This window comes from Mus musculus, chromosome 13, assembly GCF_000001635.26.
Source record: "Mus musculus strain C57BL/6J chromosome 13, GRCm38.p6 C57BL/6J".
NCBI classification, from domain to species: domain Eukaryota; kingdom Metazoa; phylum Chordata; class Mammalia; order Rodentia; family Muridae; genus Mus; species Mus musculus.
The window spans coordinates 49,877,440-49,888,446 of NC_000079.6; the positions used below are offsets into that span (position 1 = coordinate 49,877,440).

At 43.6% G+C, this 11,007-nt stretch overlaps 1 protein-coding gene and 1 pseudogene across 7 annotated transcripts in view; both read left to right on the forward strand.

Annotated features, from left to right (window-relative positions):
• The window catches only part of Gm272 (predicted gene 272), a 121,323-nt gene extending 110,985 nt beyond the window's left edge, over nucleotides 1–10,338 (forward strand). For 6 of the 7 annotated variants that reach the window (XM_030247495.1, XM_030247493.1, XM_030247494.1 and 3 more), the window contains 3 exons: nucleotides 1,148–1,252; nucleotides 7,831–8,138; nucleotides 10,176–10,338. The gene's annotated coding sequence lies outside the window, so the exon portion shown is untranslated. The remainder of the gene's footprint in view (nucleotides 1–1,147; nucleotides 1,253–7,830; nucleotides 8,139–10,175) is intronic. The other variant, XM_006516992.3, reaches the window with a different exon arrangement.
• On the forward strand, nucleotides 5,517–6,327 carry Gm19011 (predicted gene, 19011; annotated as a pseudogene).
• Nucleotides 10,339–11,007: the final 669 nt, after the last annotated feature.

The following is an 11,007-nucleotide window of genomic DNA, read 5'->3' on the forward strand; positions in this document are numbered from 1 at the left end:
CACAGTGTACACTTGGATTCTTGTTGCTACCTCTGCTGTACAGGGCAGATACTTGTACTAAATTTATAGTTAAAAACTACACTGAGTTCTGTCCACTCCAGAAGAAGGAATGAACACAGCTATGACTTGTCAGGGAGCACTGCATGAAATGAGCAGGAGCACTGGATGAGATGAGTGTAGCATGCTTGGTTGTGACCCTTCTGACCTTCAGGTCTGGTCTTGGCCCTCTGATGTTATATAGGACATGGATGTGACCATGGAAAGTCCTTTTGCCATGATATCTGTTCACATTTATCTCCAACATTTCTTCAGGTGAAGAGTGCCCCTGCTTAATTATGGCCTCTTCCCTTGATGCCATGTGGTGGTGTCCATCCCTTGAACACATGGCTTCCTGAACCTTCACCCTCTGTAAGAGGCCAAGGCTCTGGTGCAGACTTTTTGTGAACCACATGTGGCTTTATTTCTCTGCTTGGAACCTCCACGCTCAGAGAGGACAGATGGCACTCAGCAGACGGTTCAGGCCCTGGCACCTTCTTTTTATTTCAGGACATCATCCTTGAATTAGGCAGGAGGCTAGGTCCTGGAGTAACTGACACACTGTCCCTAAAACAGGGCATGAGAACAGGGCCTGGCCTTCTCAGGGTCCTGAAACAGGATGAGAAGATAATCCTGGAGGTTAAGTAATGGTCAGAATATAAACGAGGTGGTGGTTCACGCCACACTGAAATCAGGATGCAAAGGTTTTGGTTCTGGTGATCCATGAAACAGGGCCATGGGTAGGTGCCATGGGTCAGTGTCTAAAGTAGCAGTCTTCAGAGAGTTCCTGGACAAGGGATCACATGGAGAAAGCTGCCATGTTTTCCTCTAGCAGACGGTAAGATCTGGGGAATGATTATACCCCTATACATATTCTTACACTGTATCTGTCACCATATACTAAATTCATGCTAAAAATGGGTCTCACTGAGAAGCACACTCCATGATGAGGGATGCACAGGGCAGGGATGGCAGGGACAGAAGAGATGGGAACTTAACTTGCTAAGTCAGCTTGTTTCATACACACTGTATTCTATTTTGCTTGTTTGAACTCCTTAATTTCTGGATGTTTGGTGTTCTGAGTTGTCCCATTTGAACTCTTGTGTTTCAGGAGCACAATAACCTACAGAGCTGCTGGTGGAATGCAGAGGGAACTGGAGCACTTTCCATGACTCTTCGGCTCTGTGATACATGCTCAGGCACCTGCCTAGCAATTGTGAGTCTGGATATAGTTAAAAGAGAGGTTGGAAGGTGAAAACTGCCCTGGGTGGATCATTCTGGCATAGATGTGTCTTTTAAAATTGTATTCCTGTGACTAGGCTGTTGACTTGGAACTATCAAAGACAAGGAGACCCTTTGAGTGCTTTCCTTTGTACTGTGGCATGGAGTGGAGATTGCAGAGAGCCATTAGAGTCTGCTCTCCACTGTTCTAGGAGATGAGGTTGCACAAAGAGATGTTGCAATAGGCTATGCACTCATCCAAATGTTGATTATTTCTATCTCTAAGTGGGCACCAAAGGCTTCATCTTCAGTTCCCTGCAAGTCCTAGATTTCCTTAAATATCATGGGAAGAGGGCAGGCCTCATCATGCCTGTTCTTCATTTTCATGAATAGAGGCCAAGAAGTCTATTGGGAGGCTGCAGTAGAGCCCAGCTCTAAGATGTTCTCCCTGGCTTTCACAGTTGTCACTGCTGAAACCTACTGCAGAGTACTAGTGACTGAGCTTAGGAAAGACACACAAAGAGAGTCTGCTCTCCAGACTCACAGGGACCATGTCTATCAATGAGAATGGGAAGAACACACATGCATATGGAGAAGGTGCCACTGGACAATCTTGTCACCCTTCCCTCTTCATGGACTTCCCCATGTTACCAGTTGTCCTCAGGAGTCAGGAAGTAGAGATTATCACATATAGCCTTGTAGCAAATTTTACTAACCTACTTCTCAGCTAAATACTCTTGTGCTCTTATTAACAAAGTTATGGAGTCTGTGGGTTCAGTGTTAGTGATGTAGAGATCTGTCTTCATGAAGCAAAATATGAAGAAGAGGCTTGAAGTGTACCAGTGTAGGGAGCATTTGGCCTCAGGTCACCCTCATCCTCAGGGAGTCCCATTTGTCCTCTGGACCTGAAACTTAGCATAGCACTTGGGGAACTCCAGCTCTCTGCCCTGGTTTTGCCAGGGGCCCAAAGGCCAGTGCTAGGCAAGAGCCTATCTGTGCCACATATAGCAAAAGAAACCATGTTCATGGCAGGACTCATAGTGAGTCTCTTAAATTTCAGGTCTGTATTTAGTCTCCTGTGGCAGCCTCATCTCATACTAGACTCCATACTAGCATCCAGTGCTGCCAATTCCAGGGACACTAGAGTTCTGCTTGCCATGGCAGCAGGAGGGTCTGCTCTTACATGATGCTATACTCTAGTATACAGCAACATCCAGGTGGTATTACTTCCAGCTCCATCTCTCCTGATTCTAAACCGGCTTCTGCACATTCACAAAGAGTTTATATTCCACCCAACCCTCAATTAAAGGGGAAGACAGGAAGGACTAGGACTCCACATAATTCCCCACTCCCCAACACACACACACACACACACACACACACACAGAGCCTAATCTGTGCTTGACAGAAGGCAGCCTGAGACTGTGGTGGTCTGGAAATCTTATACTCAGTACCCCTGGCTGACAGTGAGGCCTGGTAGAGAGTCTTTCCTCAGAGTCAATGGACTCCACTGTGTCTGAGAACAAATTATATATATGGATCTTGCTGAGTTCATAAAATTAAGGGGCATACCTACTGGAAGCAGAATTGGATTACATGTGTGACTTTGGGGCTTATTAGAAGATATCTGAAAATTCTTGGGGACTTAGTGACAGTTCCTGCTGCTTTTGATAGTGCATACACATTAATTCTACTGTTTGCCCAGGACCAAGGGTCATGCAGAAATGTGTCCCAGCCTGAGGTAGCTCCTGATTCATCCAAGAACAGGAACAAAATATTTATTGCTCTTGCCTGGTTACTGCCATTGCATCTTAGATCTTGAAATATGGGGTGTGTTTATTTGTTCATTTGTTTCTTTAGTGTGTGTGTGTATTTGAGTCTATGTGTGTGTTTCTGTGTGTACACATATGTATGGGTGTTTGTGTGTATGTGTTTGTTTGTTTGAGTGTGTGTGTGTGGTGTTTGTGTTTATGTATGTGCTTGAGTGTGTTTGTGTGTATGTTCTTGACCATGTGAGTGTGATTGTGTATAACACTTTTATTCCTATCTAGCACTCTTGTTAGAGGAAAATGTGTCTGCTATCTTCAGTGTTCCTGGTGTTAAGGCATTAAGGCTTTGTGTCCATCTAGGTCCCATTAACAACTTTTGGGTTTTGTGTGTGTGTGTGTGTGTGTGTGTGTGTGTTTTCTTCTTCTTCTCTTCTTTCTTTCTTTCTTTCTTTCTTTCTTCTTCTTCTTCTTCTTCTTCTTCTTCTTCTTCTTCTTCTTCTTCTTCTTCTCCTCCTCCTTCTCCTCCTCCTCCTCTTCCTCCTCCTCCTCCTCCTCTCCCTCCTCCTCCTCCTCCTCCTCCTCCTCCTCCTCCTCCTCCTCCTCCTCCTCCTTCACTGAAGATGCACTACATCCCACCAAGCAGGAACAGGGGCCAAGGTAGAGGGACAGTAGCCAAAAATGGCAGTGATATTTAGCCCTGGTGCTGATACAAGAAGGATGCAAGTAAGGCAATGAAAGGATAAAGGAAGATTCAGGAGAACCTCTAGGGGTGCTGGGACATGAGGATTGTCTGTAAGGGCAGCTTCCCTCCTCTCAAACACTGAGCTGCAGCAAAGAGAGAGTCCCCACAACACAGGGTCTGAAAATGCAGAGGCTGGGACCTCTGTTATGAGATGGAATCCATGCAGCTCTGGGTGTTTCTCAAAGGATGCACAGGATTTTCTTTTCCTGAAGATCATGTGACACTGTCCTTCACATTCTCAGAACCGACATGGAGTAGTAATGAACTCCCAGAGATGAGGGAATGAGGATCTTCCACTGAGAGGAGGGAAGATGCTCATCCACAGGAGATGATGACTAACTCAGGTTTGTTGGCCTGCTAAATCATGGACACAAGAATCCCGTTTCTTTCTTTTTCTTTAGTACATGGGATTTGATATGGTGTTCTATACATGCTAAGCAGTGCTCTACCACAGGCCACAATCCCAGAGTTAAAATAAAAATAGAGTGTCAAGTATGAAAGCCTATCTTATATTTTCTTAGATAGGGAATGTATCCAATATATAAATGATTATTACATTTGCAGGGATTTTTCAAGTTTGTTGTAAAAGATAACCATTGCTCAATGGCATCCCTTGTTTAATTATATAAATATATTAAATGGATATTGTATGCATGGTACTGAATATTCCCACAGCAATCTTCAGAAAGCTCCACGTTTTGGGTCACTATCCACCCAGTCCTCTCTCTCTTAGATTTTGGGAAATCTAAGCTGACATCCCATGCATTACAGGAAGGAGCTGTGCCACTGAGACATCCTCAGTACCTCAGATAAGAGTACTCAGACTGGTCTGACATAGTCATCCTCAATGATTTTATATACTTGCATAAGGATATGGAAGTATATAAAATCATTTAAGATTTTAAGACATGGCTCTATGTGTCACAGGCTAGCCTGAAGTCTCTTAGTATTGGACAGTGACCTTGAAACCTTGGACCACTGTTCCTCCTGTCTCCTCTGAGAGCTAGTTTAACAGGCATGTGCCACCCATTATGGGATGTGTGCTGCACAGAATGGAACCCAGTGGCTCAGAACTCTTGCTTCATCCTGTTGAGGACTGTGACAAAGTATCTTCAATCATGTGCCTGCTGAGTTCCTCATGTCTGAAACAATTGAAAAGCTATCATTTATTTGCAAATGGTATCTCGTATTAGTAGCTCTCCTGGATCCCTAAAATTCTTTCCGATAGGATTGCCAAAAGTTCAAGAATAGATTCAGCCACATAGCAAACTAGAGGCAAGCTTGGGCTACATGAAATACTCTGTGAACAAAACAAAATAGATACCAAGGTGTAACCACTTTGCAAGTTAGTGTGGAGATCTCCAAGAAAGCAAAAAATAAATCCAGATATGACAAAACTATACCACCCACTGAGTTGCTTCCAAAGTAATGGGCACCCTACTTCCCAGGAACTTGCCCTGTCAAGTGCATTGTCCCCTCCCGCCTCTCAAGTGGAGTAACCTCACAAAACACCAAAGTACAAAGGGCCCGAGAGTCCATAGTTTGTGGAGAGAGGGATAGTGGGAAACAGGTGTCATAATCAGGGGAAACAGCAAGAAGTATGGAGGGTACTGTGACAGTCTCAGGGGATGAGGGATGGATGGAGGGAATTACCAAGAGGGAACATTGCCAAGGATGATAGAAAAAGCCAGAGAAACCTTATTTTATGTTTATGTAAAGACAATCAGACAGCACCCCCCACCCCGTGCACACTGTACACATATTGTTAAAATCCTAGATTTCAAGATCCTTATTGCTGTTCAGTGCAGCAGGGCTCAGGCCATGTGCTCCCCACAGCACCCTTTTTCCACTTTGGCCAAACCAACAGAAGCTCTGATTTTCTCCTCAAACTCCCTTTGCATGAGGTTGCAGCATTCAAGAGTGAAGATGAATTTACTGTGCTTGAGAGCAATGCAGTTCCTTTTTCCTGAGCAATGGGGAGCTGCAGGCAGAGGCAGCAGTTTGGCTGTGCAGTGAGTGAGCTCTGGTTATAGTGACATCATTTCTCCAGCCAGCACCTGGTTGTCCTCGCCTTGAGCATCTTGCATGATGTACAGTATACTGAAGTTTCAGAGAAAGGGTTGAAGTGAATCCTGAAGCTGCTGGTCACTCAGATAAGTTTAGGACTTTCCCGATGCACAGGCAAGTAACCCTAGTTGACACCATGATTCTCTGCATCCTGGTGTGGCTCCATGACAGGTTGGGTCCTTCTTTTCTCCTGGCCTTCCATACAGTGCCACATGCTATTTCCTCATGTGCATTAAGCAGCCCTATGTCAGGGATTCCTTGAAAGGAATCTTTGGTTTGATGGCAGGAACCTTGCAGAGAGCCAACCGACAATGAATACCCCATGGAAAGAGAATGTTCAAAGGAAAATATGCAGAATCCCCAGACTGAGTGAAAAGAGGAAATTTGTTCACATTACCAGCCCCTGAGGGGATGGAGAAATGTGAGATACACTGGCTACTCAGCCCAAGGTACTTCCCAAGTGTAACTGTGTTGGATGAGTTTAAGTGCAAGGTCTTCCAGTAGCTGGCTAAGGAGGCCTCAGAGTTGCAGGAGTCTGGATGCTGAACCTCCCAGGACTCTGTACAGCACTCCCTGGACAGTCTGTGGTGACTGAGACATACAGGAGGCCCCTGCCCACCACATGTCCTGTGGACGACCCCAGAGAAGCAGAACCCTGCCCTCTTTCATGTCCCCCTTTTCCTTCTAAGATCCCTGAAACCTTCACATTGTGCAATGGAGAGAAAACACATTTGTCTTTAGACACTTGGTTTATCACATATAGTATTACATCCAGTTTCACCTATTTTATAAAAAATGAAAAAAAATGACATTCTCAAGGCTAGGTGCTAGTCTTGTATACACTTGACATGTTTTTATTTATAGATCTGTGTATTTCAAACTCACCTTATACACATGAGCAAACTGATCTTGATCATGAACATCATGAGCTTTTAAATGTGTTGTTGAACTAGTGTGAAGTATCAAGTACTCTGCTGAGGTTTGTCACCTCTATTATATTAGAATATTGGCGTAGTAATTGGGTGTTCTTAGGTTAAATCCTATGCTTCTGTCTGCACCCATTTGAAGGTCAGGGGACAAATTGTTGGGTCACTTCTCCCCTTCCACCATGTGGGATCCAGAAATAAAACCTGGGGTATCATGTCTGGTTGTGAACAACCCTGCCTACTGAAGCAGCTTCTTGCTTTTTCTGGTTTTGCTTTCAGGGTAACCTTGGCTCTGTGGAACACATTGGGAAGTTTCTAGTGTATATTATGGAATTATTTTAGAACCATTGGTGTTCTTTAAAAGTCTGGGAGATTTCATCCAAGAATATTTCTGGTCTTGGACATTTGTCGATTTGTTTTTGGTTAGGCAACAGCAGTTGGTAGTATCCTGCAGGATGTAATACCTTGTGTGTGTGTGTGTGTGTGTGTGTGTGTGTGTGTGTGTATGTGTGTGTATTGGTCCTTATATCTATTGGATCATTTTGGAATGGTAGGAAGGGGATGCATTTCAGATATAACTTTGAGCAGTGGCAAGATGCAGTATGTTCACATATGTGCTTGTGCCATCAATACTGTCACAGTAATATCTACTCATTAAGGAGAAGCAAACTTGCTGTTAGACACATAGAATACAAGGAAGATGGTAGAGCTGCTAACATCTTTTGGATAATCTCCTAGAGACTTACAGTTGCAATGAATGAATGCTGAGTTGGGTGCACTTCTGACCCTCCTGTTAAGGTGAACAGTTCTGTGACCAGGTGGAGGAAGCCACAGTTCAAGCCGTTTTCACAAATCAATCAATCTTCCACAATTTCTCATGAATGCTCAGATTTCTGAGGAGTCATTTTCCACCTCTCTTTCCCTTGGCCCATATGAGTAATGGATTTTTCTGGCCCAGACTTGATTTACAACATAGGTTACAGGATGCTGTTGATACTGGTGAGTGTTACTCAGTACTAAGTGCAGTATTTTATATTTTCTAATAGAGTCTCTTTCCTGTGTCTCTCAGATGATGGAGAAACTCCCAAACTCTGTGTTGAACCATGGGGATCAGGGAGTATCCTGACAAGGACTGAGAGTTTCAAGAAGAGCCAGGCTCAAGCTTCAAGGAGACATACGCCTGACCACCCACCAGCCAACAATGCAACTCTGGATACAAGTGCCTGTGCCCTTCCTCCAGTTGCTGGATCTATGCTCCATCCGCTTTCAGGAGCTCCAGCTATGAAGTCCTGGTCAAGCCAGTCAAGAATGGTTCAATCATCCCAGATCCTGACTTTTGTTTGCAACAGGTACTGGAACTTGGACCAACACCAACAGGTGAAATAGAAAATGGGAAGTGGGATCCTTCCCCCCACCTTTGCACATTTATTAGGCTTAAATGTTAGGTCCTCTTTTCACCAGGAGTTGCTGCCACATCTTATTGAAAAAGATGTAAATGTGTTTCAGCTGGACCTTTAGAAGTGCACATACCTTTGCAAATTCCCTGCAGGTGAAGTCCCTTATGCAGAATAAATGTAGGGAGGAGCCTGTTCTGTGGGCTACACTGATTATCTAAATCCAAAGGCTCTCATGGCAGTGACTCAAAGACACACTAAGCAGAGATGAGCCAAAAGACAAGAGAACTGTTTATTATCTGAAGAGGATGAGGAGACCATTGCCATCCTATTTGGAAGGCCACCTCCTGATCCAACATGTGGGTACTTCACTCCATGAGCCTGTGGGATGATTACTGAACATGCGTCATTGAGGAAGAGTCATCCGTCCTTAGCATGATCAGTACAGGAGTTCACTAAACTAAGCATGCTTAAGGAGTATTTTACTGCACTCCTGAGCATGCTAAATTCGTGTTCATGCAGCACCTACCTTAAAAATTGAACTGACAGACAGAAGAGGGGACATTAGCTTTCAGCAGATTCCAGAAGGTGCCTTCCTCACAGTGTGGCTAAGAATACCACAGAGTGCAGCTAAGAAAGCCACAGTGGACACAGATTTGTAGCCCGCCTTTGTGCACAGGGCACACATGGAACTGTTTTAGGTTTGAAGTTGTTTCTTGTAGACTTCATGTTCAAGTACTGCTGGGAAGCTATTTGTGTAATTCAGTGTAAGCAGGAATCACTTATGAAAACAATGTAGAATAACAATTGTGTTTCCTTTTGGCCTTTCTGCCTGATCTCCTTCCTATAAGCCAGTGTTTCTCAACTGTCCTAACTCTGCAACCAATTAATCCAATTCCTCATATTGTGGTGACCCCCCAACCATAAAAAATATTTGCTGTCACTTCCAAACTGTAATTTTCTACTGTTATGATTCATAATGTAAATATTTAATATGAAGAATATCTGATATACATTCCACAAAGATGTTGTGGTCCACAGGTTGAGAATCACCACTCTAAGCAACTCTTGCAGGTATATCAACTTGTCCTTGATACCTGAGAGGTCCTTGTGTCCAAGGGTGGTGCACATTTCCCTGCCATAAGTCTCTGTCCTCTGTGAAGGCCCGTCTACATTGGTGAAATGTGATGGGACAGGTTTATTCCCATGTCCACCTCCTCCTTTCCCCTGAGGCTATATACATGTGGTGGACTTTCATTTTGTAAGACACACTGTTCTTGTGTTAGACAGGAGGCTAGTTCCTGGGAAGAGTGACAGACAAGGCCCACAAATAGAAGCTAAAAGGTAATAGTTGCACCTGCACAGTTCCTACAGATAGGATGTAAGTTAATGGTATCTGTCTACTGATGAACAAGATCAAGGTAGAACTGCAGTACAGTGTTAGATTCCAAGACCATCAGCTTGTGTCCAAACAGGATGCCAAGATTTTGGTGGGCTGTGAAAAAGAACTATAGAATCAATAGGTCGCATTTGTTGATGGACTGTGAAAAACTCAGTTCCCTTCAGGTACCTTTTGGTTATGCTTTCGTCTAATAAACTTGACCACTCTGGGTGAATTTAGACCATTGTGTATATTCTTGTGATGTATGTATAATATTTTGCATATATATAATATATTCTTGTAATGTGTATATTGTATGTATGATACATGATATGTTATATATTCATAATATATTAATATAAAAGATGATATTTATTATACATGTCATAAAAACATTACAGGTGGCATAATTATATATAAACATTTAGACTTAATTCATGGTAAAATGGGCTTGTATGGAAGGACACATCTGCACTTCATGTGCCTACGCTACAGGAAGCTCAGAAAAACTTTACATGGTGTGAGTCCATTCTGCTAGGCCCACTTGTTTTTGAAGGGTGTATTTGATTTTCCTTGCTATCTCCCTAATTTTGGGTGTTTGACCTTAAACTGAGTCTTATCTGGGTTCCTCTCTTTCAGGAGCACAAGAATCCAACCAGCTGCAGGGTGGAGAGCAGAGACAACTGGAGACTTCCCCATAAAACTTGTACATTCCTTCTTCAGGCTTCCAATGCCTAATCTGTGATTCTAGACACAGGACAGGAGGAGACTGAGAGGTGAAGGCTGGCCAGGCCTGGGTGTTCTGCTGGGGGCAGTGACCTGCAAGTGATGTTCTGTTGACTAAGTTGTAAGCTGGTAATTGGTGAAATCTAAGAGGCTCTTTGAAATGTACAGTGTGTGAATCTGTAGCATGCTGGGCACAAAATCTTAACAGTAATGTTATTTTCTATAACCTCTAAGACTGTTTAATAATTCCAGTTATTTACTCATGTTTTCTTTAGTTTTGTTTGATGGGGTGGCTGGAATTATCATCATATAGATTCACACCGTCTATGAATGAAAATTCTACTGGCAGTGCCACTGAGGCGAGCAACTTATCCTCCCTCCTTCACTTCCACCTTGTCCCTCCCTCCCTCCCTCCCTCCCTCCCTCCCTCCCTCCCTCCCCCCATCATTCTCAGCCACCCTCTCTCCTTCCCTCCTTCCCTCCTTCCCTCCCTTTATTCTTTCCTTTCTTCTTGGCTTCCTTCTCTCATACACACTCCTATTTCTTCCATTCCTCTGTGACTGCAACACCTCCCTTTCCTTCACTGGAAATTACATTCCTAACCATTTCTCTTTATTTTGGCATGGTAGCAACACCAACACTCCCAAAACTAAGGATACTATGGCTGGAGATTGTGACATTATTAGCCAAAGTGGGCTGCTTTAAAAACAAAACAACAAAACAAAACAACAAACAAACAAACTCC